Source organism: Dermacentor andersoni, chromosome 2 (genome assembly GCF_023375885.2).
Source record: "Dermacentor andersoni chromosome 2, qqDerAnde1_hic_scaffold, whole genome shotgun sequence".
Classification (NCBI taxonomy): domain Eukaryota; kingdom Metazoa; phylum Arthropoda; class Arachnida; order Ixodida; family Ixodidae; genus Dermacentor; species Dermacentor andersoni.
Window position 1 is genome coordinate 70,087,931 of NC_092815.1, and position 26,129 is coordinate 70,114,059.

Genomic DNA, 26,129 nt, shown 5'->3' on the forward strand with positions numbered 1-26,129 from the left:
CGTTCTCCTTTTGTTTTTGTTTTCGTCCTTCCCTCGGCAATGTCTCGCTCCCTTCTCCTCGCAGGTGTTGTGTTTTGCCGTTCCCTCCCGCGTCTCTGCGAGCACGCGCAGGCACATAGACAGGACACGGGGGAGTCACCCGCGCCGCGCCGCACTTTGGGCCACAAGGTTGCCTGCTGGCCGCCGCGATTTTCCCGCGCGCGCAATTATTGTGATTATCGGCGCTAGGGCCTGGAGCGCGCGGCGGCGTTATGCGCGAAAGAACGAGGTGGGACCGACCCGTTGGAAGTCCAAGGAATTACCAAGTCAGAGCGGCGCGAGTTTACCAATTCAAGTAGGAACCGCGGGAAAGGGGCCGACATCAACGAGCGGCCGGTAGATTACCTCGGCTCTCAGGCCCATAACAGAGCCCCTTATAGGTGTATAAATGCGTGAATTTTTGTCGTTTTAGCTCACAAAGCAACTCCTTGCACTGTAATATACCCTGCCCTGTCCCGCTGGAGTCGAGAGACGGAGACAGAATGGCGAGAGGGACAGGGAGCATGTGTTCGATACTGTCAATTAACCTTCGGCAGGAGTTATAAACTTGTATCGTGTTGAACCTGGATAACTTAGAAGCAATCCTAGGGATCGACGAACTTGTCACCGGACGCAAGCTCTCTATAAACTCTCATTTCAGCAAAAAGTGAACGGCCATAAGCAGTTCACCCCTCTGTCAATATATAGGATTACAGTTCGTGACCACAGCATATAGAGGCAATGAGAGAGAAAACTTAATGTTGACTGGAGCGATTAGCCTAGATACAGGCTCGGTATGCTATTCCCGGTGTAATATGAAGTGAGGGACAAAATATGATGTAAGAAGATTAAATGACGTAGATGCGCGATTACAAACACACTAAACGTGCTAGAATGCATAGTTTACAGTTCAATTGGGGCTTTGTCATCACGCTGGAATGCTCTTGATTCGTTTGCGCGTAACAGCTAAGACCTAGCAGTTGAACCGAGGCCATGTCCACCATTAAAGAGCCCAACTGATATCGCGAACTCGCGCCGGATACTCAGCACTGTATTCCACTACACGCGAGAATCCCGCAACTTCGACCGACAAGCAACGACAGAACACAATACGAAAGAAAGTCTCAGGGAATCAGGGTCGAGTAATGCATCCCAGTGTATTATATGGTACTACCTTGACCCGTTCATTTATATTTATTTTACAAGTAATCATTGCAGCGCAGCGTAAGTGTGATTGGTGAATCACCTGCATGTGGAAAAGTGTACGTGTCAGAAAGTGCACATGTCGTGTCGCCGTGCCGTGCAAACGCGCACGGACCAGCAGCTTTTTACCCTCCCCCCCCCCCCCCCCCCCCCCCCCCCCCATGGGGACAACGCCCGCCGCAGGCAGGTACACAAGATGAGATTGAAATCGACGACCTTGACTGGTAACGGCCGCTGAAGTATCTCTCTCTCTCTCGACATTTTCTCGTCGGGCACACACGCTGCGATCAAATCGCAGCTAGCTCATTCCTGATAGACTGGAGCGGACGTTGAAGAAGGGTTGGGGAGAGAGGCCGACACGAGCGGACGGAGAGCAAGTTCATTAACGTGCGTGCCTCCTGCTGGCGCAGGCTCGAGCTGGGTTGCAGTCGCCGGCCGCTCCTTCGTCGACATCAGCCCGATCAGCCTACGCGCAGCCGCGCGCACACGCCGGGGATTAACGCGTGCGGCTTACGGAGCCGGAGAGCGCGCTCTCGGCGGATTCGGAAGAGGAGCTTAGCGCGCAACTCGTTGTCGGGCGCCCCTCCTTCATCTATACCCCCCCCCCCCCCCCTCCCCAACCAACCCCTTCCCCGACCTAGGCTTCAAGCAGGATCCGCGCACAAGGTCCGAACTCCGCGCGCCACGCATCCGCCCACGCGCGTTGCTGTCCGCTCTCAGCAGAGAGAAAGAGAGAAGAAAGAGCTGTGCGCCGACGGTGGTGCCTCCTTGCGTCGAGAACAGCTGCCTTGCGCCACTCTCGACGATGACGTAGACGTTGGGTCGGTCGCCGTGGCCCATTGATCGGACCGAGGGTGCAGCCGGTGGCGTCAGTGGGGCCCCCGTTTCCATGGGAGCCCGGAATGCCGCAGATTGTGAAAAGAAAGGCAGCTGCTGCCAGCGTTTTTCTTCTTTCCTTCTCGAATGTCTACAGCGAGGAGGGATAAGGAGAATCTCCCAGCCATCCTTGTCGCCAAGGTGTAGCCATGCCGACGAACGGCCGGAGCACGCTCGCCAACTTTTCTGCCGTCTTTGAAGTTTGTGTCTTAGAGCGAAGGTCGGCTACTTCCGCCACAAGCACAGATGCAGAGCGCGTGCGATGTCCACTCGAGGTTCGGTGTCGACAGCGGCTTAAGAGCAAGCAAGAAAAAAAGCGACTCTGACAATGACAGCTTCTCTCAGAGCTTCGCGATGCTTCCTGATACACGGCCGGCCAACGCTGCCTATTATAAGTGTAAACGATAGGCAGCCACAAGCGGAAAGCGTATGGCGCAGTTTTATTCTGTCTGTCGGAAAAAATAAAGTGTTGTTCCCGAATACGTACTATATTAAGCTGTGACGTATCGATTTGGGGTTCCCTCTGTCAAAGGGAGTGACTCTCTATACTATATAGTCTGAAGGATCAGTGATTCATTCAGTACTTTCGCTTTTCATCCCACGCTAGAGGTTTGCGAAAAGAAAAAAGAATTCAGGCAGCATACGTTCTATTAGAACGACCTAATCTTCCATGGCTGTTTCGTGAGTCGACCCTAAAGGGCCGGAGGGATTCAAACAAGCGAATCAACCTAACAAACAAGAACACCTTGCTTGTCATGCTCATTGTTCTGTAAAGGCCTATATCACCAGCCGTCTTATAAATATTTCGGTAAGCTTGGCCATTGACTAGAATGCAGACCAAAGGTAGTGTCTGGCCGATCGTGCGCGCGCTGAAATAATGGAGCGATGTTACCCAAAGTGTGCGAATCGGGCTACTCTTCTCCCTTCATTAAATATTCACGCCGGTTTAAGGAAAGCACCGAATAAAGCTGCTTAATGTTTTACGGCGGCGCTTTGTTAAAAATAGGACCGCGTTGCTGAGGGCGCAAACTTACAGAGCAGTGTCCCATGAAACTAAAGGCAGGCGGGGGCAAGATAGTCATCAGTATAACACAGATCTCAGCTTGATGAACTCACAGTTCAAGTTCCCGTCTGCAACTCGGGCTGCGCACATGATAGAACTGGGAAAAAATAGAAGACAGACAAATCTCAAGTCAGTCTAAAACATCAAAACTTTAAGTCGAACAATAAATTCGCCGAAGCCAATGTTTCGGCAAGGGGACTTGTCGTCAAGACTTGACGGCAAGTCTTGTCACCCTGACTTGTCGCCAGGGGCAAGACAAATCCCCTTGTCGAAACGTTGGCTTTGGCGACATTCCTTCTTCGACTGTATTGCTCATCTCTTCAAGCCTCCATCTTCCTGTAGTCGTCTGTCTTGTTTGTATATCGAAACTTTGAATTTCTGATCACTGAATCGGCACGCATTAGTGCACAGTTGCCAACTTCGCTTTTTGTCCATATGGCCTGTTTGTCATGGGCCAGTGGCATTCGCTAACATGTTCGTTGTCATCGAATGCCACCTGTTTTTACGAACCTCTAATGGTAATATATTAGACTGATCGCTCTCGCGCGTCCTATAGAGGGCTTTCGCGGCGCCGTTTTCGTTCGGCTGGTCTAAATCGTGTGCTCGGAATACATTGGCTTTGTTCATTCAGAGCCTTGCCCCTTCTAGCTTGGAACGCGACCGATATCCGATAACGTGGTTGCACTGATTGCCATGGGAGCAGAACGTTCGGCTCGAGAGCATGATTTCTTTGGTTGCATTGGCGATAGGTCTCCGCGTCGCTGCGAGCCGAGTCGGAGCGCGGTAGGAAGCAGTCGACTGTACCAGAAGTGTTTTGTGAATATAGGGGTCCTGGCTTCTGTACAAGACTTCGCAAGACAGGTAACTCGGCTGGCAGCTACGTTCTCTCCGCTCGTCCCGTAGAACCACGAGAGAGAAAAGCAGGATACGTATAACGAGGGGTGGGTATCCCGTTTGCAATCCTGCCCGCGGGAGTCGGAGAGATAGGGGAGGGTTTAGCAAAGTGGGATTGTACGGCGAAGAATTATCATCCCCTTGCAGCTAGGAAGGATGCCGAGGATAACATGGCCGCTGCCGCGCGCTTGTGATGTTCAAGGGCGCCCAACAACTGCTTCGCCAGAGCCCCACTGTCTTGTTCGAATGCGGGAGCTAAGGGTCAGCGAACAATACATAATGTTGCGGCAAGTCCGCTGCGCATCGCCATGTCAGGACGCCGCTCGAAGCAGGTGCGCGAGTCGGCTCGCGTGTCCGTATTTGTGTGTACGTCACACGCCGGCCGCGGCTTGCACAATAAGAAAGTGCGTAAGTCTGCTTGGCGTTCGAAAGGTGCCCTCGCGTTGTTTCCGTGAAAACGAGCACAAGAAAGCAAAGTATACACGCCTCCACATTTCTGAAACGCGACTCTTTCCGCCCACACATCCCGGGAACTATGCGGCTCAAGCCTAGAGAAAAAGAAGTTTACAAACCGATTCATATTCTCCATAGCCGCTCAGATTAAAAATAATAATAATAAAAATAAGAAAGAAAGAGAGAGAGAGAAACAGATCACATTAGAGCAACCACTGCTAAAGGCTCGTCGAGAGTTTTCGAAGTCAAACTTCAACAGTCGGCTGGAGACGAAGATCAGCAGCTCGACTCTGACTACAGTTAGTCGAAATAAAGCTTCATTTCTTTCATTGCTTCACTGCTCCGTCATTAAAGTAGATAAAGGGCGTCTAAATTGACTCTCGATAGACTTTTGAGAAACTGCACTGTTCTCTTACGTACTTGACTTTTCGTGTAGACAGTGCACAAAGGATGCGTGCGAAATGTCATGCGGGTTTATTTTGGGTCCACAGGTTTCGAAAGGGCTGTTGGCGGAAGCTCTTTGAATATTACAGTAGACAAAAACGTGCAAGGCCATGATTTCGCAAAGCGTATTAACACACATCTTGAAAAGTTCATGCAAAGCAAAAGAAAAAAGAAAGAAAAAGACGTTGCACTTTCTACGCACTATACGTTTTTGTGCGTGCTTTCCCTAACAGGGTCGAACTTGGAAAGCGAATAAAAGTGAACAAAAGAAAGAGAACCGGCGACAGTAACACACAGACGGTAACGAGGAGGCAACGGGGCGTTCCTTTTTACTTTCACTCCACCCTTCTTTGGCGCTATCTTTCCGGCAACCGTTCGCAGGTTGCGCAAGGAGACAGGCACGGCGTGGTGCAAGAGCTTGGCTACGAACGATTTCTCGGAAAGCCCCCTCGGCGAATCGTTTTCGCCAGCGGGCTCTTCCTGGTCGTTGCTGTATTCGACTGACCGCGCGGCGGTGCTATTAGAAAACATGAGATCGGCCGTGCGCGGCAAGGAAGAATAAGCAGTGAAATGAATGTCCGTTTCGTAACGCAACGGCCCCTTGTTGTGCAGCCATGGCTGTGAAATAAAAGTACTGCGGCCGCTTTATCATCCTTACGCTCGTGAGTACGGTAGAATGCGAGTGTTTGTAGTACAAAGCCTGCCATTTACATGGAGAGCGAGTCGCTTATGGGATGCGGAGTGGCTGAACCACGGGTGAGTCGTAGAGGTCAGCACAGGAAACGAAAAAATGGAAAATGGAATGAGAGGAGTGGGGATACAAAATGGAAACACACGCATGCACACACGCACGCACACATGCAAGCGCACACCTGGTGTCAGGCAATGAGTTTCACAGCGGATGCAACGGGGGAAAAAGCTTGCGGCGAGATGCGGCGTCAACACAAACAGACCGTCGTGTTGCTGCCCTTTCGCGAGCACAGCACATCTGTTTGCCCCGTCGCTCACCGCGACACCACCCCCTTCCTTCCCCCCCCCCCCCCCCCCGGGTTTTCTCTTCAGCACGACTGCCGCGTGTGCCTCTCAGGAAAGGCAGCCCACGCGACTTCCGTCTCTCCTCGGGAACAACTACCCTCGCATTTTCGTCCGCGGCGGTGTGTCCGCTTCTCGAGAAACGCGTCGGACGTCCTACCACCACACTTTGTTTGCATCTAACCTGATTGATTGCGATTGTGATGGCGGCGGCGGCGGGTAAGAGAGGAGCCCGTCTCAAGAGGGTCTCCACGGGTTCTCTCTCCCCTTTAGGGAAAGCTACCCTAACTGGTCGCGTGGCGGCAGACGGGATGGGGGCGAACAGGGGAGGCGCGAAAGAAACGGAGCGGTCGGGATTGGCAAAATCGCAAAACGTGCCTCGTCCTCCCCCTGAAGCGACATCCCGTCCCTACGTTGTACGGGGAAAGGGGTTGTGGATGGGCGAGTAACTTGCGGTCAGCGCTTCTATGCGCGTCCGTACCGCGCGCGTTTCCCCGTTCTTACAAAGAGGGACCGGACGGGATGGTCGGCGACAAAGTCACGTTTTTACCTGAAGACCATAGGCGACGCCGTGTTCGAGACAAAAAAAAAAAAAATAAGAACTATAAATGATGAAGGGATCGGATGGGAAACCCGCGCCGCGCCTGCGGGGTGGGTGGTGCCTTATTGTGTTGCCCACGCGCACGTCGAGGCAGCCACGCGTGTTGCTGCTGCGGCCTTGTGGCGCCTTCGCGCGTTTGTGTGTGTGTGTTTGCGATTTGTGAGTGCGCGGGCGAGTGAGCGAGCGCGGGAGCCACGCGCTGCAGGGGAAGGTCACGGGCGCCGATTCCAGTCGGGGCACCTTTCACTCGCGAAACGTCGCCGCTCCGCGCGCACCGTCGTCGCCTCGTTCGCCCTGGACCTTTGGGCCGAAGTCGGGTCGTTGTTCTTCTAAACGCGTTTCTTGCTTCTGTTGGCGTGAGCGCTAGCTGTTTTCAATCAACGCCATCAGCAGTGAAAGGGGTAAGAGGGGGGCGGGGGGAGAAGCGTCAACCACATGAAGCGTATACACTTTCTCTGTAAAGCCGCGCACGTCGATGCGTCTGCAGGTACTGCGCCACGCGATAACCTACCTCTTCGCTCGATGAGCACATGGAACACGTTTCTGCCGAGGCTGTGGGGCGGCCATCGCGCGTACATAAAGACGTGTCGACGCCGCGACGAAATTACGTTGGAAATGGATTACGAAGCAGCGCGTTCCACCTACTGATATCGAGGCCAACATTTTTCTTTAGATGCCAGATAAATCTGCAATTGAACCGCCGTTGTGGCGTAGTGGCTTTGGCGTTGCGTTGCTAAGCTCGAGGTTGGGGGGATCGAATCCCGGCAGCGGCGGCCGCATTTCGGAGAGGGCGAAATGCAAAGACACCTGTACCGTGCATTGGGTGCACGTTAAAGAACCCCAGGTGGTCAGTATTAACCCGGAGTTCCCCACTACGGCGTGCCTCATGTTCATTACGTGGTTTCGGCACGTAAAACCTCAGAATTTAATTTTTTTAAAGTGCAAAGGCTCCCATCCAACGTGCTTGCTTCGGAAAAGTCGTTGCACTCGTGAGGAAACAGTTTAACATTGAACGCTAAACTACGAATGAAAGAAGAACTGCAGGAAACAAAAACTGGGACGACGCTTAAGCGTCGCCTTTAAGAGTGGAACGTCACAGCGTTCAAAGATCACTGCGATGCGGCGGAGGCGAGCGCCATCTGGAAGTGTTTCAAGGAATTGTAGTCTAGGAATTGTAGAAACGCTGGAAAAGAGGTTTGTTTGAGTTTTCGCGTAACAGAATTATGTTTTGTCGTATATTCAAATTACAATCCGAGAGCTATCATATCTGTTGTTGGCTGTGTGTAAGTCATAATTTACGATTTTTCCACGTATTTTAGCTTGAGAAATTCAATTAGTTCAGTCAATCCTTCGCGTCACATGGAAGGCCTGGGTATGTGTGGTTCGAAAACCTTTTCACCGAAGCGACGTCCGACGCCGGATTTTCTGCGCTACGGACTTCTTAACGCTGTCGCGTTAACCAACCGTCACATTTCCGGAGCACGAAGTACACACAGCTGTGCGAAATTCTCGCTGTATCAAGTCGCTTGATGTAGCACTGCATTTATGAGCCTCGATAGGCGCACCGCACCGGTCGGCTCGGCACATGATGATCGCTGCCAGTCGTCCTGTTTTCTGATTTTATCCCACACACCGGCTAGTGCTTCGCGTGTCATGTCTCGCAGGCGTTGTAAGGCGGAAGTGGGCACGTATACTCCAGTGGCGCAGCCTAGCGGCAGCCTCTGGCTGTGCGCGCGCAGCCGATATGCCGGCTGACCTTTAACAGCGCCACGCACGTGTGCGGTGTCATACGCCTGCAACAGCAGGCGTTGCCAAGGTCGTATAGTATACAGCTGTGTGCACTGTGCACAAATAGCGACCTCCCTCCCGGTGTGCGGTGGTACAGGACAGAGGTGCTCGACTGTGGGGGTCGATCGATGAGTGATGGAGACGGCTGCAGGCACGATCAAGAAGAGCTGGATCTCCGAACAACTTCCGCTGGAAGATATTGTTTAGCTACATCTCTCAAAACGAGAATTCCTAGATGTGGCGATCGGAAGAGTCAGGGGCTGCAGGCGCGCAGAACGATGGAAGACGAAAACGGAAACACGTCATGCAGGTACACATCTGGTACACATGCTTATCGCTGTAACGATAAGGCGCCGCTTCATGTTTCACCATTGTGTGCACATGGTCTCGCTCGCGTGCGGTAATCGATCCTTGATGATACCCAGAGGGCAAGGCTTCTGCAAACACGCATCTATCGTTCCGTTGCTGCACAGAATATGAAAATATAACATAATCGGAACCACAAGTTCGGTTATCATTTGGTAGACCAAATAATCAAATCAGATAAAACACACACACACACACACAGAGAGAGAGAGAGACAATAGGCGGGAGAGCTTTCGGAAGTGATGCTCTTTGCGCGACTGAACAGGTGCTAACGAGTGGTGCACACGGAAGAATGCCGATGTAATCACACATGCGTAAGGTCATAGTGTACGCCTCCTTCAATCGCTATTATGTTCTCGATTGCAAAACAACCAGAAAAGTAACTATGGGCGCGCGGTTAGTGAAATTTTCAAATCGATTAAGAATATTCTAATGAACGGAAGCTTTGAATATCGAATCACTAGCCGAATGTTTTCTTGCACAAAAGAAGTATCAGGAAACAGAATATGAAGCGGGACCAAGAATGAGAGAGAGGTATGTTTTATTTATTCCTATACACAGACACACTATAGGAAATCTGTTCAACTCAGCAACTTTTGTAAACAAGAAAAGGACAAAAAATATTGTAAGAGATGTGCCGCTATGCTTCGTCAGCATTTAACGGACATTTAAACACATACCTGAGCTCTATTACATGCGAATTAGGCTCCAATAAGCCCGCATATTCGGCCATACTCCAATATTATTGAAAACTAAATATCAAATTCTCGAGTCGAATGCTTGTGTTCGCATCCGAAATTTCGAATAATCGCACAACTCTAAAAGTAACTCAACCGCCCTACGCTGACGTTCGCGCCGTGCGCGAGAACCTCAGCACTGACCGTCACCCTATCCGCTACCGTTCTCGCTAGTCGTTCGGCAGCAGAAAAAGCGTGAAGTGTCTGACACGTGCCAAAGTTTATATTACAGTGCAAACATAGCGCCGAATGTCACGAAACGCTGCGCAAAATCTACGCAAACGGCTTTACAAGAGAGGGAGAGTGTCTCGGACACGCATAAACCGGGGCACTGGTTCGCAATCGTACACACATACGTAAATATACATAAGTACATTAACGTACTTGCCATTTTCTGCTAGTACACAACATGACTGAGAATTGGACGGTATACGAGTGTGCAAGAACGCAGAACTATTTCCTCCGCATGCTTCGTCCCCGTGCCTCATTCTATGCGCGCTGTTACAGGTTACGCAAATCGTGTCGAGCCTACACAATTACTATCCCAGTATCTCGCGTTAAACGCACAGCGAACGATCGAGCAAGAACCTGCGCTATCGACAAGCGGTGCTGGCTGCACATGCTCCTTAAAGGGGGCTTCAATCCCCCTTTCATGCACGTGGAGAGATATACTGGCTTCCGCTGAGCACGTGACGATAAGCGAACAACAGTGACTCGAAAAACAAATTCGCGCGATTCGAAAGGTACGCCGGAGCGGTGCACACTATCTACAGGTCTCGGTCGCCTTTGTGCACTGATCACTGGGTGTCCTGAACCGCGAGCGTATATACACTGGCGCGTCGCCGACGTTCGTAACAAAACACGCACGCGTGCACTCTGCAGGCTCCGGGAAGACTGAATGAGCAATAAACACACGATATCATTTTGGGCATACACATCACTCTATCCGCGCCTCCTTACTTGGCGTCGAGCAACGTATACACTGGCTTTTTATTTTTTTCTGACGCTCGAACTGCCGAGCAACGCGCAGGGTGAGATTAACGTCACTCTCTTTTTTTTACTTCCTATAACGTTTTAGTGTTGAGTCACAGACTATTCCTGTTCTGTTGATTTATCAGTTCTCTTGAAATATATTTGAATATTATTTCGGTAGCAACTATATGGGGACTCCAGGCACATTTTTTGCCGTCGCCGTCGGCGTGGTGTTCCGTATCAAGTCCTATGGCGATAACACCGTCGCCGCGCGGCGGATGTGCGAATGAAAGCGTGTGAGGGTGAGCCGACGATTGTTAAATCCCCTTAACGATGGTGGCTTAATCTCGCGCACGCAAGGAAGGAAAATGGGGAGGAAGCGCGCCGTCTTCCGTCGCGCGCACGACACGCGAGGGAGGGCAGGGAGGGGACGTTGTACTTAAGGGGCTTTAGTTGTGCTTCGGCAGCAACTGCGTATGCCGCGGTCTTTATTCTGAAAGCCATCCGCTTTGAGGGCACAGACTAGGTGGGCCGGCGGCTCGTAGCTTTACGCGTGCTGTGCTCTCGCCGCTCAGTTCGCGTTGAAACGATAAACAGAATGAAGGGCACTTCTCTCGCTGCTGCTGCCGCGCTTGCACAAGTCATGCAGCCTTTTGACAGCGAGTGCCCGCGGTCATCGAGTGTGATGTGTTCATGTTGGCCTGTGCGCGCTGACACCGAGCTTGTTAATTAAGCTAGTAAGCGAACGTTTACAAGTTTATACGGCCGTGATGAAACTACTATCCTTACTTCGTATGGCTGTCTACTGATTTGCTATCGCAGTCGACGCTTCGCCTTCCGGACGAAACTGCGACTTTTTTGAAGCAACTATCGGTTCCAACTACACTGCTGAAAAACCTATATGTGCTTGCCTGCGATGAACGCTTAGTGAAGGGCCCCTCTTGCGCGCTGAGGTTCTTCCGTTTCGAGAACGGCAGGGCGGGTTTACGGTTACCCGCCCCGCGCGCCACAAACGGTAGCGCGAGTGAAAAAGCTCGCCGTCGGCGGTCATCGCGAGTGTGTAAACAAAGCGCTCGCCGGCGTCGCCGCGGAGAGGACACGCGGGCCCCAAGATAAAGGCGGATGTTGTGCGACCTTGCGGACGGTCAGGAGGCATGCGATGCATGCCCGCGCGACACCGGTCGTTGTGCAACCGGAGCTTCCGCTACGTATGCACGCACATATCCCATGGGGGGCAGGGATAAATCCACGCGTTCCACCCGAAATACTAAAGGAACGGTGTAGTATAGCCACCAACTGCATGGAAGCATATTTTCCTTCGGCATGGCCTGCAGTCAGGCGTCGGCGTGTCTGTTTTACACCGCTCGACGTTAATGATCGTGACTAAATGCGTGTATACAGTGGATATCCGTTTTCACGGGTGACTTGATAGGAGACGTTTCGACGTTATGATATCGCCGTGATGGAACCACGCAATAGACACGCGCGCCGGCGCCGTGCGTCGCAATGCTCCAAAAGTGCGCCACCAGACATACGCAGACATTGCGCGCGCGCGCGCGCGCGCGCACACACACACACACACACACACACACACACACACACACACACACACACACACACACACACACACACACACACACACACACACACACACACACACACACACACACACACACACACACACACACACACACACACACACACACACACACACACACACACACACACACACACACACACACACACACACACACACACACACACACACACACACACACACACACACACACACACACACACACACACACACACACACACACACACACACACACACACACACACACACACACACACACACACACACACACACACACACACACACACACACACACACACACACACACACACACACACACACACACACACACACACACACACACACACACACACACACACACACACACACACACACACACACACACACACACACACACACACACACACACACACACACACACACACACACACACACACACACACACACACACACACACACACACACACACACACACACACACACACACACACACACACACACACACACACACACACACACACACACACACACACACACACACACACACACACACACACACACACACACACACACACACACACACACACACACACACACACACACACACACACACACACACACACACACACACACACACACACACACACACACACACACACACACACACACACACACACACACACACACACACACACACACACACACACACACACACAGCATATTGTTATCGGCGTCTGGTTGTTTCGAGAAGTCCGCTTCTCGACGGCTAGGTGGCAGCATTATCCGTGGAGCTTCTGTGCAAACGGGGGCTGGCTGGCCGTTACCTCCGGCATTGGCAACTGGCAAGCCGCTCCTCTCCTTCCGGCATCACTCGCGCGACGAGCCGGGCGAAACGAGAGAGAAAAGCAGCCAAGAAAGCGGATCCTGTAGGAATCGCGCCGCACCCACGCTTTGACGTGGTCGCGCGACGAGCTGATTATACATGTAGTATAAGAGGAGTGTTGGCTCCTTGTTGCGACATCCCCGGCGCGGGATACATGTGATCCTTTATGCGTATACATAGGTACGGGGGTCCAGAGAAACGTGTTCCGTACGCGTTCTGTTCTTCGCTCATTAACGTGCGCAGGATTCAATGGTTGCATGAAGGCGGTATCACTTTATATGCGTAAGAAATGTCTCGCCTACGAAAGCACGCGCGTGGTATTTCAGGATAATGCGAGGTGTACGTACGCTTGCAAATCGGTCGGTTCCCCTCCTTGTTTTGAAGATTCATGTGCAGTTCGTACAGAAAACGCCAGCACTTGAGGATGCCCTAAACCAGTGTTGTCTTCTTCTTAATGACACTGACATTTAGAAACAGAGTACGAAATTGGGCTATACCTAAGGATTCTTTTGTACGCGGGGCTGACAGGCTTCCGTCAAAATTGAGTCCGCGACTTTTGAAACTCGTTAGCGCGTAGCGCCTTCGGATTCTAGCCATTTTTTCTTTTCTTTCTTGTGTGTGCGTTAGTTTCAAAACGACGTTCATCGTGCGATAATGTACATGTGCTCTTGCTGTTGCAAGATTTCTGTCAACGACCACTGCTTTGTTTGCTGTGGTCGCTTGACGTAGGCTGATCATCGTGTAAGTGCGAGGACCTCGTTAATAATCATGGGGTTTGAAGACTGTTTTGTTTGTGTCTTTCGTAATGAAACGAACGTTGTGCTGTATGTTCGCTTCAGGCCTCTGCCGTACACGGGTATGAGCCATTGGCCCTTGCCCTTCACTGCCACCCATCTGTCTCGCGTGTGTTTCACAGTTTCTGGCTCGCTTACATGTGGGTAGAGGAGCGGCCGCTGAATTATATACATATATATACGTAATGACCTCGGCTTTTGGTGATTACTGTACACGGGCTACAATAATCCGCAGTTGCACCGTACATTCGGTGACGGTTCAACGTTCGAACTGACGGAACACGAAATGTCATCGCGTCGCATATACCTCTATTCGAAACTCGAGCATTCGACTCATATAAGAAATTTCCAATAATCGCACACACCCGTGCTGTAATCGTTTCCGACTCATCCAAGCAGGAGAGGCTGACCTTGAGCGATGACACCAAGGCTGCCGCTTCGATCGCTATCCAGATCACACGTGCGGGTCAACGTATAGGCTGCCCGAGGAGCTCTCAGATGCTGCCTTATCCCTTGCGGCGCCGTTGACGATCGAGCGCGAACGCCATTATCGAGGCCCCTTATCTTTGCGTAAGGATTTGAAAATACGATTTTAGGCCATGGCTCTTCTCCACAAACAACATAAACGTCGTCAAGGTTCCATCTGGGCCGCGCAGAGAGCCCGAATTCAATGTCTGCCTCTCAGGCATGTCCCAGGCATGAACGCGTAACCGTCGTGTGTGCTGTGCTCGAACTAATTTGACACCTTTGTTTAGCGTTTCGTCAGACGATTGTATAGTTAGCGTAAGTGACAGAACAGGCGGAAAGTTCGCATATATGTATGTTTTTTTTTTTTGCTTGCTGTGAGCCTAACAAGCCATCTGAAAGAGCGAAAGAAAGAAAGAGAGAAGGGAAGCGGTACCGATGCGTTCGCTTCAGAATTCATTCAGCAAACTGTGTTCGGTGAAATGACACGAGCGAAGCGAATTCCTCCTTGTCTTCGCTACGATCTCCCTTTTCTTTTCGATGATATATGGTGGTCTATTGCACATCTATCAAGGGAGAGTTTCATTATAAAGGGAGGCACAGAAAATAAGATTGTTTCGCTGTTTTGTGCCATTAATGAGCAATAATATAAATGATGTATAACACGTTATTTCATATTATTATTATTATTATTATTATTATTATTATTATTATTATTATTATTATTATTGTTATTATTACAGGCGGACGTAGAGTGTGAGCCTTTCTAAGACACGTCACGGCGATTCGAATGCCGAAATGTAGAAGAAGAAAACGATTCACGGGCCATATTCACAAATCTTTTCACAATCACAAGCTTTTTAGCCATTGGCGGCCCGCGTTCGCTAATGATATTGGCTGGATTTTATTCTTACGAACAATTCTAGCGTAAGAGCTTTCTTTTTTTCCTTTCCGAACAAGGATCCAGATGTGCGTCAATGGTGACGTCACTCCCAGTACCCATGTGCTTTGGCAGGAAGTCAGTAAAAGAAACGTTCTGGCTGTTAAAGGCAGCGTGAAGACAATAGACAGGAAAACTTGGACTTCATCGGCAAACTGCGGCTGCACACGCCAACCCACGGGACGACATAGAACGTTAGTTAGTTAGTAATGTAGGGTTTTATGGCGCAAAAACAACTGAGGCTGTGATGCGCCAACGACAAATTGGATCGATATATTAAAACGGTTAGATTGCAACCAATAACGCACACAGCACTTCTCTTGACAAAGTGTAACTGCGAATGGTTAAGCAGTACATCCTTGTTAGTATACGGCGATGGATTACAATTAGTAGCGCCGTTATCTGAAAGCGCACTAAAACGACAACGTGCCGATCATGTGCGTCTTTATCACGCAACCCACACACGGTCACATGACTGACATATCGAGTCGTACCGCGAATCAAACAGTAGAGCCACTACGCGTATCCGACCAGCCCGCGAAAGTTGCTTCATATGCATAGCCCCCCCTTCGGTCACTAACTATGACGCACTGCCAATAAGCGTGTCTCAAAGTTTCATAACTTTATTCCAGGGTGCTGCGGGCTCTAGTGAAATAAATTCTGACAGGCACAGGATGATTGCTTGTGCGTTTTCTATAGTGAGCTTTCATAAGTATACGAAGCAAACATATTTCGCTTTAATGTACGGTTAGTCAACGTCACCTTTTTTGGCAAGACGATTCGAATCATAATAGGATCAAAGCAACACACAAAAGTCAATTATTAGCTGCAGGCAATACCAGAAAGGAAAAAAAAATTATTCCTTCGCCATCGCTGACCTAACGCAGCACGCCTAACATTCCGTCAAACACGGTATAGTACTTTTAGTAAAGTGGCCACGTGTGCAGCAATACACTGCAGTCTGTAATGAACTATAGAGTCATATTGGGCAAGCAGAGGGTTCGAATGACCCGCAGCTCGACGTCCGTGTGTTCTTTTTTAATCCATTCATTCACTTATTTGCCACCGCCGGAGAGAATTGGCAAATCGCGTACTTGAATCGCGTTCTGTGCCGCGCGCAGACCGAGATAAAAAAAAAAAAAGAACGATGAGGGGAGAATTGTGTAAGCCACAAGACTGGCCGGTTTCATCGGGCAGAGTGCGTAGCACACACAGCTAGACGGCGTTTGGAAAGAATGTCTCGGCTCCCGAGGAATGAATTAAATATAAGTCATAATTCCCGCTTTTAACATAAAAAGAAAAAGGCGAAGGAAAAAAAATAGATTGACCGCTTTCAAAGGAACCGCGAACGTTCCAAATTCGAGGGTAGATAAGTGGCATAATGGCATAATCTGCGGGAAAACGAGAAAGGAAAGGCATAATTCGTAAGCGGGAGGTTAAAAGTGTCCTGGTTTTGGCGACTTATTGCGAATTTCTGGCTTTGATTGCTGACCTACGTTGCGACAGTTGTGTATGGGTTAACTTGCCTTCAAATTTCGATTATCAATTTCGCGAATGCCCTTGTTATTTTTCATGTCATTGTTATTATTCGTAATGCAATATAAAAAATAACGAGGGAATTGACCAAATTCCCTTAGCGAAATTCACGCGTGGCATTCAATTGCACTTCAACAAAGTCTACTGATATCAACGGAAGGTCAATAGAGACGGGACGCCAATTATATGACGATTTTATAACGCTTATATTTATGCTAGAAAGCTTTTGTACTGATTTCGTTAGCATTAAGCAGCCTCAGTCGCTTCTTGCTATCTTCCATGCTTGTACTAAACCACCCCCCCCCCCCCCCCCGCACCCTCCTTTCCTCACTTCCCGATTTTTTTTTTTTTTTTAAACTTTCACTACTTACCGTGTACGAACGCTTGCTGCGGTAAATTTAACGACGATATCAAACCTTAGCGCATTGATTTTAGCAGTAGTCGAAGGAAGAAAGAAAAATACATTTGAAAGCGACAAGGAGGCTACGATTTGTTTCGTTCGGTTTTTCTTACGACAGTTCTGTCACGCTTACAAACGCATGGATATACAAGACAAGTGTTCCACACAAGAGGCAACGCGGCGAGCTGGATGGAGAACAATGATTCGCAATGGCGGTAGAAAACCGCAGCATAACTCTTCTTTTTTCTTTCATTATTCTAAAACTCGTTCGTCGCTCTTCTAAACAGAAGGAATAGAAAGAGGCGAAAAAAAAAAACGAACAAAGCGAAGCGTCGTCGCCCTGTAGAAAAAGCGAAATAGAGGTTTATTGTTTTTTTTTCTCCTTTCTCTCCACAATGGCCGTCCGAGCGCACGCAAACATCCTTGCTTGCGTGTTTTCATCAATTTCTCTGTCCGTTTCTCTCGCATTTTTCTTTTAAAGAGAATCTATATTTCTTTTTGTTACATGTTGCATAAAAGAAGAAAAAACACTGATACATATCTATTTGTGTGCGCACTCTTCGCGATAGGTTTAGCCCGGCTCGTGCTAAACCGTCAGCTAAACCGCACGGTTGCGCTTAAGCAACCTCTTCGGCTGACGACGTTGTTTGTTTAGATACAGTCATTCTCCCGGCGCGGTTATCAAATGTACTCTAATCACCAGTCCGAATTTGTGATGGTAGGGGGGGGGGGGGGATCATAACGCTATGCGGCGGCAGCTTTCGCGCGGCCCCTGACATGAAATTACTTATACATTCACGACCTTCCTCATTCATCTTTTCAGTCTCGAAAATGGCGATTCGTAGAGAAGAAGGAAAGAAAAAAGAAAAAGAAAGAAAGGAGATTGGTAGCGCGAGGACGAAAGGTCAACCTTATCATGGGCTGTCCTTTCTTCTCCTCTCTTATTCATCGCGCGCGGGCAACGTTTGTTTTCCGGATAAGCGCCGCCGCGATCGCTGAAATGAGAGCTATAGGACGAGACGGAAGCGAACGCTCCCCCGTAGTTGCCAAGGCCTGCTGTATAGTTAGCGCCGCATTAGACACGTGGTGCGCCGGTGGCTTTGGAGGTGCGTTTGGGAAGTCTCGACCGGGGGCTGTGCGAATGTCGGACCGTCGTTAGACCGTGTGTGCACGTGCCCGTTGACGTTACACGTCGTGCATGGCAAGGCATGCTTGTATGTGGCATGCACGGGAAGCTGGCCAGCGCAGTTTCTCGCCGCTTTTTAACACGCCGCGAGCAAAAGAGGAAAGAAGTTACAAACGGAAACTAAGGAGGCATTTATGTTCTGGCCATTAGTAGGGTTGTCACACTAGACCAGAGAGTTTGAAAGATCCGTATAAGCGCTTTGTGCGGAGATGCCTAAGTCATCAAAAGGCTGGCCATTAGTAGGGTTGTCACACTAGACCAGAGAGTTTGAAAGATCCGTATAAGCGCTTTGTGCGGAGATGCCTAAGTCATCAAAAGGCCGATTACGTATTCTTCTTCTTTTTTATAAAGACAGAAAGAGTACGGAGATTATGGATGTAAAAGACGTTTCATGAAACGTTGAAAGGAACAACCGAGCACGCAGAGTAAGAACAACACTCACCGGTTGTCGAGAGTCCGTGCGTTGCGGGAAAGCTGCGCTCGCAGGGAGAGAGTGCGATGTGATTGACGGACGAGCGCTGTCTCCGGAGTCAACGAGGGCCGGGCATGCGCTGGTGACAATCCTCCCGCCCGAATCCCATGGGCGATGGTGACGTCGAGGAGCGGATGACAAAAAGCCGGTCGGAGATGAAGAAGACACCCAAGGTACGTGGCGAGAGGCCCAGAAGAAGCGTAACTCTTTTCTTGCTCCCGCACTTCTCTGCGGGAGGATCACGAAGACGGAGGCAAATTTGGATTGGAAATCGAAGGCCCCGACTCACAATTCGCAGATATCAACTTCTCGCGACACTGTCAAGACGAGGAAAAAAAATGGTTTGTAAAAGCGTGTTTGTTGCTGCTGTTGTACACGGCGGGCGTCGTCGTCGAAGAGGACGGTGGTGTTGGGTTTTGCGGTGCGTGCTCGTCGCGAAGCGAACGTCGTCGACGCGCCGGCGCGCTTATCAACGCCGCGATCTCGGCTATCCTGGCGACGACGACGGCAAGTCAGAAGGCGTGGAGGCGCGGCGGATTTTGCTGGTGGCGAAAACACCGCGAATCCACTGCACACTCGGTCAAATCCACGCACGAAGACGGCGCGGCCAAGGCACTTCACAGGGTAACAACACTGACTCACTCGTCGGGCTGCCCAGGAAAGTGATTGCTGCCGCTCGACTTCATTAAAGGAGAGGAATAAAACAGTGTCACAGCTCGATAAAAACACGCCACAATCACTACGACGGCTCTTCTTTTCTCTCGACGCCCTTCGTGGCAAAAAAACTCTTTCGAAGGCCGCCGCCGGTGCAGCTCGTTCACGCACCGCACAGCCGCGCGTCGTCTGCCAAGGCGCGCAGCCAAAGCTGGGAGAGGAGAGGCGTTGCGCATGCGCGCGCACTGACGTCGGCGCACGGCGGGCGAATCAGCTCACGCGGCGCGGTACGGGTCAGGCGTGACGTAGCGCAGGTGAGCGAGAAAGGAGAAAAAAAAAAGGAAAAAGAGAGAAAGAGCGGAGCGCACGCGCCCGTTAGAAAATAAACGAAGAAAACGGCGCCTCAATGAATAGCAATAGATGAGAGAGAAAAGAAGCAGGAGAAGAAGCAAAAGGATCGCGGCAGCGAAAGAGGATGAGCGAGAGGAGAGAAAGAAAAGTACCGCTGTTCCGCTAAGCGGAGGGATACAGATGTTCCGCGCTCGAACATAGTCCGCGGCGCGGGAGCGAGCGGATAATACGAAACAGGGCGGAGAAAGGGAGGCCCCCGCTGACCGAGGCTTTCGTAGAGTGAATTTTTTCTTCTCCGGTTGTTGTCGGCTGCTGCCGCTCCTGGCTCTCGGCCAGGTATTTTATCTCGCCCGGAATGAAATCGAAAGCTAGAAATAACAGTAAGCAGAAGAAAAATAAATGGTTAGGGACGGAGAAGCCAGGAAATTTCTTGCGCTTTGCCCGTCGCGCGAGTGCTTGTAGCGCGAGTGCTCATTTGCATCAATCGCGGCTTTCTTAACGACGCCTGAGCAGTGAGATAAACAGCGACGGTCCTGGAGTATGCGGAGTACTGTAACTTCTCTGAGCAGTGTCTAGGGAACTACTGAGAAAGAAAAGTGGCGCGACAGATTTCTTCAGAGACACGCCACGTCAAGCGAGTAAGAAAGTATTATCAAAAGGGGAGAAACGGCTCTCGTAGGTGGTGCGGGGTCAAGTCGGGATGTTCTCTATGAGAAAAATGTATCTGTTTATAGATGTACCTGCAACGCTCCTAAACCAACAACAAAACACGAAAATAAATGAAGTGAAAAAAAAGGGACGAGGAATATCTCAACTTGAACTATAGTTATGAACTACAACTATGAAAAAACAAGCTTAAATGGAACAATTTCTCCTCGACCACCAGTTTTTCTTTTCTTTCCTCTCAAATCGTAAAGCGACGCTTGCCTTGACAATAAATAAAGAAATCCCGGAGCAATTACAACTGCCATCCGCGCAAGAAATGACCCTGCTTCTTAAAAAATATTTTTCATTTTAGTTTTGCCTTCAAGTTCAGGTTGCTGTCGCTCGAAAACGGATGTTGCTTGTCTCCAAACGAGACGGCGCACTGAGAGAAGCCAGAGCACTTGCAAGCTAACGTTTACTTTCTTGCTTGTACTTAGTACTTTGTACTTAGTATTTGTAAGCCCGTTTGATGCTTTTTTTTTCTTCCGTTGCATTTAAACTCAATAGAACGTGCGATAAGTTTTACGGTTGAATTGGAGGAGGATAACCGCTTGTCTTTTCTTGATGTTATGGTGCAACGTGAAGGGAGGAGGGGACATCGTTTCAATGTGTTCCGAAAACCTACACACTCGGGACGCTACTTGAAGTTCAAGCCATCCTGCTTGCCACAAACGTTCCGTCGCCGCATCCCCTATACAACGTTCGCAATAAACTAGCAGCTCTCCTAAAGACTTGGAAACAGATTTTGAAGCCACTCATATCTACCTCATTGCCACAATAGCGATCGATTATATCATATTAAAAGTTACCACGAAGATAGAAGGGGAGGGATGCGAGAGACGTCGTTCGTGATGCCCATACCCACCAATTTTTACGACTCCACTGCGCAAATAATAGCTGTCTTAAAGAAAAAAAGGGGGAAAGAAGACGGAAGACATGCGCACACATAACAGCCCACAACGTCGCCTTTCAGCGTACAAGATTTAAATTTTATTATGAATGGAAGCTCGAATACACTTGTTTGTTGTGATGTCTCCAAGGGGTGTGGTGGCCCCTATAACGCCAAAGCCCGTATCGGCTTTTACGCAACTATGCCGCAGTATTTCGTTAGGGGAATTCCCGACTCCGTTGTGTGTAGTGACAGTGGCTTGTCACGATGTCCAGCGCAACTCGGAAATGTGTACGATCTCTTCAGAATTCGGGCGCACATTGCACACAGCTTGAACAAGCTGCAACTTACGAATTCCCACACCTAGTCAATCATCCCGAACGTGGAGCTCGCAATGGCAGAGCTTAAATTCAACGTAGCGAAGTGAGCGGTCGCGCGCCTCTAGGCATCGGCTTCACATGCAGTGCGCATGCGCCAGCGTCTTTGACGGTGGTGCCGTCGTCCCTGATAAGCGGTACGCTAGAAGCACGCTTGAGAACGCTGCAATATGATCGCAGTCACGTGGTTTTATTTCATATATCGCGGGCTTTCGTTAAACGCAAAAAATAAATAAACAAACTAATAAATAAATAACCACGTAGCATGTACGTTGCCGCAATAAATTGGATCGGGCGTCGCGTCTTCATCATCATCATCATCATTATCATTTATTGACCCTTAAAGGCCACTGCTGGGGCCTTTAAGGGTCAATAAATTAAGGGTTTAAGGTTATACGCGGGGAGCATACGTAAGAAAAAGAAACGTTGAAACAGTCATGAGTGAAGAAAAAAACAATAACAACATTCAGAAGGGTAAAGAAGGTGTATTGAAATGACAGCCAAACACAAAAAGTAATAACCAATGCACTCAAAAGAGTGCAATGCAGTAAAAATAAGTCAAATACGTTAAGCATCAGTACTCGGAAAGTTCGTTAGTATGTTTCGAAACTTGGTAGAGTTACGTTCGATTATGTGGTTACGCGGTCAGGTAATATATTCAATTCTGTAATAGCTACTGGCAAGGAACAGTTGGCGAACAATGATTCTGAACCGCAACCGCGCAGGCCCTCCACGTGGCGCATACCTTGGCTTACATTCTTTACAAAGTTATTCCTCGGAATTTTGAGATCGACAGCTCATAAACAAATGTCATGAAAGAAAACACCGACAGCGCATGTTTGTGTGTGAAAACGTTTATTGTAATGAGGTCCGGAGGCTCGACCAAGGCGGGCCGCTCCCACGTTGGCACTGTCAGGCCAAGCCTTTCAGCGACGTCATGGGCCATCTAGACGGCCCTTAGTGGGTCCTGAAACAATGGGCTTTGAATCCTTTTCTCCCACTGTGCCCATTCTTCAACGAGGTTGGGGAGAGTCGCGGGACACCCCGCCAACATATGTCCGACTCCAATGATGCCATTACAATCGTTGCAGTCCATCTTAGTCTCCCTCTCTGGATATATTTTATTAATGTGGTACGGTGTGGGATATGTACCTGTGTGCCATAGCGCAGTGAGACTGCCTGAGCCCTGTTCAGTTTTGAATGTGGCAATGGGAATTGCCTGCGTCCTAAATAGTAATGTTTGGTAATGTCATTGTATGTTATTAAATGATCTCTAGATTCCCTGGCTTGATGGTGAACGGCTCGGTTGTGACTGTCACGGTTAGCAAGTCCTCGTGCCAAGTCATGAGCAACCTCATTGAGGATTACCCGAGCCTCGTCCACTTTCCCTATATGCGCAGGAACCCATCGGATTTCAGTTCTCACAATCCCAATGTTTTCAAAAAGTTTAGCTGCAACTCTAGCTACGTAGTCTTTATCAAAACACTTTATAGCGGATTTCGAATCACTGTAAATGCAGGCCCACTTATTACTCCTGATGGCTAGAGCAATTGCCCCTTGTTCCGCCACCATGGAGTTCTTGGCAAAAGTAGTGATAGCGTCTTACACCTTCCCTTGATAATTTGATACAATGGCCGTATATGCTTCTTTACCTTTCACCCAGGCAGCATCAACTATAGCTGCCATTTGGTTCTTCTGCTCTATTTCCTGCAAGAGTACTTTAGCTCTTGCCTTTCTCCCTTTGATATTATAATCTGGATGCATGTTTCTGGGGAGAGGGTTGGTTCTGACCTTGTTCCTATAGCTTCAGTCCTTAATTCTACTTCAGCCTCTATTGGGCTCCTTGTTGTATTCAGTTCTGCACCTGTTGCCTGTAATATGTTCCTGCCAGCTCGTGATTTTGTCAACCTTTCGTGTTGTGCATAGCTGTTGGGCCTCCGCGATTTCTTCCATAATGTTGTGCACCCCTACATTCATGAGTCTGTCGGTTGCAGCGTTACTGGGTATCACTAGGGCTACTTTAACGAGCTTCCCGAGCATCACATGAAGTTTGTTAAGTTCTGCATGCTTCCATTTGAATAATCCAGCCACATAAGTGAAGATACAGAGAGGAAAGGCGTGTATTAGCCTCAAAGCGCTGTCTTCTCCTAAGCCTCTGTGTCCATTGGTAATTCTGCTTAGTAACCTAATCACTTCATCTGTTTTATTCGAGATATGTTGTATTGTTCTATGGTCAGCATTGTTTCCGTCTATGTGATACCCAAGAACCTTCATTTCTTCAACTAGCCTGATTACGGATCCTTCATGAGTGTATAAGCACACTCTTGGCTCATCTTCCGGAATGTAACCTCTTGGTTTACGACCTTTTCTGCGATGTTTAATGACCAAGAGTTCTGATTTGGCTGCCGAGCATTTCAACCCCATGTCTTTCAGTGCGTTCTCTACAACATATAAACTTTCCTTTAATCTGGTCTCTGTCTGTCCTACATTACCCTTGGCATTCCATATGGCTATGTCGTCGGCATATACCACATAATGTATACCCTCAATTTTCTCCAGATATTTTGCAACCTTGGACATTGCTAAATTGAATAGCATGGGTGAGAGCACAGCCCCTTGTGGAGTGCCCCTATTTCCCAAATTCTTAGCTTCTGATTTAAGCTCACCCGGCATGAGTTGTGCAGTTCTATTTCTAAGAAAGTCCTTAATCATGTCAAAAAGTCTCTTACCTAATCCCATCTCCGAGAGAATGTCAAGTATTGCCTTATGCTTTATACGATCAAAAGCTTTTTAAACATCCAATCCCAAAAGAGCTTTCGTATGCGCTAGGCTGGCCTGTATAAGTTGGTGTTTGATCAACAGCATAGCATCCTGAGTTGACAGCCCGGGACAAAAGCCGACCAAGTTGTATGGGAGGATGTCGTTCTGCTCAACGTATTTTGTTAGTCGATTTATAGATGACATGTTCCATAGCTTTGCCTAGACATGACGTTAAGGAAATAGGACGGAGGTTGTCCAGAGTGAGTTGTTTGCCTGGCTTTGGTATGAGGATAGTACTGGCCACCCTCCATTCCTCTGAGTATACCCCTTTTCTCCAACATTCATTGAAATGTTCAGTTAGATAAGAAATTGATTCATCATCTAGATTTCTTAATATCGTGTTAGTTATTCCGTCAGGTCCAGCCACCGATCTACCATTAAGACTGTGAAGAGCCGCCTTCACTTCACTCTCAGTGAAGTCCCGGTCAAGTTCTTCACATATGCGTCCCGCATATTCGGGGCTCTCGTCTCCTTCGTTTGGTTGTTTAAGTGGGAGATATTTGGCTGCTAGGCTATCCATGATATCCCTCTGTGTTTTATCTTGGCTTTCCTGATGAACCAACTTAGCTATAGCTGTTCTCTTGCTTGTCCTTGCTTCATCCTTGTTTCAAATATGGAGGTTCCAGCTACCTCCATCTTTGAGTCTACCATCAGCCGAATTACAGATCTCATCCCACTGTTGCTTCACGAGGGTTTTCGAGTGATCATCGATTTCTCTGTTTAATTGCGCTATTTTTTTCCTTATGTGGTGCATCGTTTGTGTTATGCGGAGATTTTAATGCCCACCATCCACGATGGTCTAGCCGTCCCCAAAACAATCGTGGGGCAGAGATTAACGAGTTCATTATCAAGAACGATCTCCTAATACTGAGTGACGGTTGACCTACATTTATAGGTGGAGGAAAGGAGCATTCCACTATAGACCTTGCGATAACAACGAGAGATGTGTGCTTAGCCTGGTCATGTGAACCCGACCCGTGGGGCTCAGATCACCTACCCATTTGGTTAACACCAACACATACTGCATGCGGGTCGCCAGGATGTCGTTTATACAGTTACTAACTGGGACAAGTTCCGACAGCTGATGTGAGAGGCACCATCTCAAGACAGCCTATTTAAACTTATGAGTGAGTGCTTACAAAAAGCTACAGTACAACGACGACGGGAATATCGGCAAACCAAATCCCGATCTAAAGCTTTTGCGGCTCCGCGCATGTCGACGGCGCGCTTATAGACGGGCACATCGCTCTAAACGACGCACCGACTGGACTATATACAATCACATTGATGCAGCCATACGGCGGCATACAAAACAGCTTCGTCGCAAGAGCTGGGAAGCTTTGTGTAGTTCGTTGCATACTGGAAGTGGTTTTGGAAATGTATGGCGCATACTGAAGTCTCTCCGCACTCCTGAAATCTGCAAGAACCCTACGGCTACATTGAGCATAGCGACTGGCCAGTCACCAAAAGTAATAGCAGAGGCATTTGCACACATTTTCGTCTCTCCTGCATCCAGTGACACCACAATTTGCGACCTTCCTTCTTTGACAAGTCACAGCACCGTAACCGCTTCCTACGGTCCAGCCTGCCAGATAGACGAGGCAAATTTCACT

At 49.1% G+C, this 26,129-nt stretch overlaps 1 protein-coding gene across 2 annotated transcripts in view; it reads right to left on the reverse strand.

Moving 5' to 3' along the window:
- The window catches only part of Mef2 (myocyte enhancer factor 2), a 145,249-nt gene extending 125,038 nt beyond the window's left edge, over nt 1-20,211 (reverse strand). The window contains exon 1 of one of the 2 annotated variants that reach the window (XM_050188841.3): nt 18,691-20,211. The gene's annotated coding sequence lies outside the window, so the exon portion shown is untranslated. The remainder of the gene's footprint in view (nt 1-18,690) is intronic. The other variant, XM_050188844.3, reaches the window with a different exon arrangement.
- Between the last annotated feature and the right edge of the window lie 5,918 nt (nt 20,212-26,129).